Genomic DNA, 3,661 nt, shown 5'->3' on the forward strand with positions numbered 1-3,661 from the left:
ATTTTTAAGACAATTTTGCTGTCGAAAATATCGACAGATTTCTAACGAATTTTTTATCGGTAAAAACATTAAAAATTTTCTCAAAAATTATCAATAAATTATAATACTGACAATAATTATGTCGATAAAATTAAAATTTTTATTTTAAATTTTTTACTGACAAAAAATTCGCATGTAGAAAAAAATGGTGAGAGAAAAGTATCAGTGGACTTGAAAGACTTAGCCGGCTCAAAGGGTATCAATTAATAAATCTGTCTCAAATTTGAGTTACCCAAACTTAAACACAATCTCTCGTGCTCCATTCACACACTCACGCACAAATAAAACGCACTCCTCCCTCCGTTGCATGAGCTTCTTTTACCACTACCGCCGCTGCTCGTGTTGTATGCACGAGCACTTTTCGTCGCTGCTCTCGTTACGTCTGCTCCCTTCATCGCCATCGTAGCACGAGCTTTCTCCATTGCTGCTCTCGTCGCATCTGCTCTCTTTGTCGTCATCGTCACACGAGCTCTCTCTGCCGTCGCTCTCATCCCATCTGCTCCCTTCGTTGCATCGTCACATAAGATCTCTATGCTACCGCTTTCGTCGCACAAGCTCCCTTTTGCCGCCGCTCTCATCACATCTGCTCTCTCTGACGCCTCTTTCATCTAATCTCAACTCGCTCTCTCTTAGTTCTTCTCATAACTATCTTGAATCTTAACTCTTCAATTTTTTAAGCTAATTTTAATTAGAAATTTATTTGTTCTTGATATAGATGGAGTGTGAAATGTAATACTTCTGAATCTTCTGCTCGTGTTTCTATGCAAATTTCAGGTATACTCTAATTTTGTGATTCTATTCTTCATGATAAATGTTAGGGCTCAATTTTTTATTATTTTTTTTTGTGTGCCAATTTTAGGTTTATCATACTTTGTTTTTGTGTTTCATAAATCTGTGAATTTACTCTGGTTTTTTACTTCTGTACCAATTTTAGTGGAGACTAGACATACGTTACATTGCATTTTATAGCCGAACTAGGATATATCACGGTGTCACTCTTTCTCTATCTCTCATCTCTGCATTTTCTATTTCTATTATGTTATATCAAGAAGAGATAAAAAGCAAAACAATCTTCCAATTTCAGTGTACTGCACAATCTGATTTATAAAGCATAAAAAATAACTCATTAATTCAACCTCCTTCTCAACTCACTTGAGAACCTTCATAGTGTAAAAGACATATGTATATCAGTATTTTATTTATAGTTCGACAAAATGTGTATAAATTTCTCGAGTGTTGTTTAAACGAGATTTTAGTGGTCAAAATTAATTTTCATATAAGTAAATCCATTCATCTCAAACCACACTCTTATTCTTCTTCTTCTTACAAACGGCCAGAAAACACGTATGTCTTTGTGATTGTATATCCAAATGTCAAGACAAGGGATGATGAGTACAGGATCTCATTTGAATGTGCTCTTCCTACATTGATGCTCACTTGTTAGGTGAAATCTTTGAATGAGATGAAAAACCTCATATTAGTGAATATGGCAGAACTTGGTTTGAAAGAGATCGAGAATGCTAAGTTTCTCATAGCGTTTGGCAATAAACTATTCTGACAACCCTTTTTCTAGCTTGAAAGCGATGGTCATATTCAGGTGATGTTAAATTATCATAAGAAAATTATTGCCTAACAAGTGATTAAGCTCTACGTTGACGCCAAGGATATTGGGAGTATGTTAGGGGGTGAAAAATGAGATAAAGCCTAATGAGCACTACCTATTTAACCACCAAAAAGGGCATGTTAGGTTAGAAAATTGAACCCGCCTTAAAAAAAGCCTACCTAACCCACCCAGTTTAACCCACAAGCATTAGCGATCTTGAAAATGTTCTAAAAACTAGTTCAAACTGGTTGGTCAGACTAGTCAACTCAAAAACCGTTAGCAAGACCGGTTTGGACTAAAGAAAAACCGGTGGGGTTATGAACTGGAGATTAAGTAAAAAAATCGGTCAAAAACCAATCAATCAAACGAATCGTAAATCGGCTGATTTTTAAAGCAAACCCCCTAAGTGAGGTTGTTTTAGCTTTAAAAATGAAAAACATAAAATAATATAAAATAAAAACTGAATCATAATTTCAGACATTGAAAACCCTAAATTCCTCATTTCTCATTAATACGAAGATATGAGCTCCTCAGTTTGCCACTCTGCCGACTGTCGCTGTCGCTTCTCATGTCTTATGTTTCTTATCGTCGTCACCTTCATGTTCATCCATGCTTTTCATCGTCATCGTCGCCGCCTTCATCCCTGGAAGGAGGCAGTAACAATGTCCTTAAACGTGGCTCCCTCTTTTAATTTCTCCCTTCTATTTTTATGTTGGTGTGTGGTGTGCAGTTACTTGTCTGAAGGAGAGAGGAGTGATAGATACATTAGGATAATATGGTTAGTATTTTGCAAATGTTGGAATATGGTCTATCATTTTATTTAGTCCCAATAATTTTTTTTATTTTCTTATTAAGATTTCTCCTTTTGGCTACGACCTATGAGAAAGGTCTCCTAAAAATATAACTGATAGGTAGTGTCATATGAACCTCCAAACAATTAGGGGTGGTAAGTGGGGAAGTCTGTCCCGCTCCGTCCTGTCCCGCCCCGTCAAAAGTCCGTCTTTTGGTGGGTTAGTCCGTTCTGCCCCGTCTAATGAGACGGTTTTAAAATTCTACCACAACCATCTAATTGCGGGCTGGCAGAGTAAGTCTGCCAAATCTCCTCTTCTTTTTTTTATAAATTTATAACTTCCAAAAGTATAAAAAAAATTATAATTTTTATATTCACAAATATTAAAGTCTTTATAATTATAAATATTGTCTTCAAAGCAAAATGAACGTAATCCAAAACATAATTATAAATATTGTCTCCAAAGCAAAATAAATATAATCCAAAATATTCAATTCATCCTCATTTTCTTGTAAGTTGGGTTGGGAGAAATTGGATTTTGGCTAAAAAATTACAAAAATACTCCTTTACCAAAAAACACTAAGTCCAGCGGGGAAGCTTGCCCCGTCAAAGCCCGCGGTTTAAGCAGTGCGGGTTAGGCGGGCTTTTACTATTTGGTGGTCCCAATTTTTTAGCCCGACCCATTTTTTTTGGCAAGTTACGCGGGCCGACCCAGCGACTTTAGACCCGGTTACCATCCCGACAAACAATAGTGTTGTGATTAAAAAACAATCTTTTTTATGATATTTATTTAATTTAATTTCTTTTTATTTTTATCATATATTACATGTATGTTTAAAATACTATTATAGATAAATTATAATACATATAATCTAAAATTAATATATGCTAAAAGATATATTATGTTTTAAAAACATTGAAATACTAATTAATATAATAAGAATATAATTCAATAATTTGTATTTGTCTTTTTTGTGTGTTTATTTATAGTTTTATAAATTATTTTATTATAACTTAATTATTCGGTTGAATTACAGTTAAACTTTTAAATCAGTAAACCAGTAGCTAGAGTGGTTCACGAAGAAGGTGACGCTTCTGCCTCTAACACAACGATTCTGCCTCTAACAATTCTTTTCAGGTGTACAAAGACGATGTTCTCCTCGGGCTAGATCAAGCATGTGACAACGATGTTCTCCTTGGCTAGGTCAGGTACATGACAACGATATTCT

The sequence above is a fragment of the Arachis ipaensis genome, chromosome B03, assembly GCF_000816755.2.
Source record: "Arachis ipaensis cultivar K30076 chromosome B03, Araip1.1, whole genome shotgun sequence".
Lineage (NCBI taxonomy): Eukaryota > Viridiplantae > Streptophyta > Magnoliopsida > Fabales > Fabaceae > Arachis > Arachis ipaensis.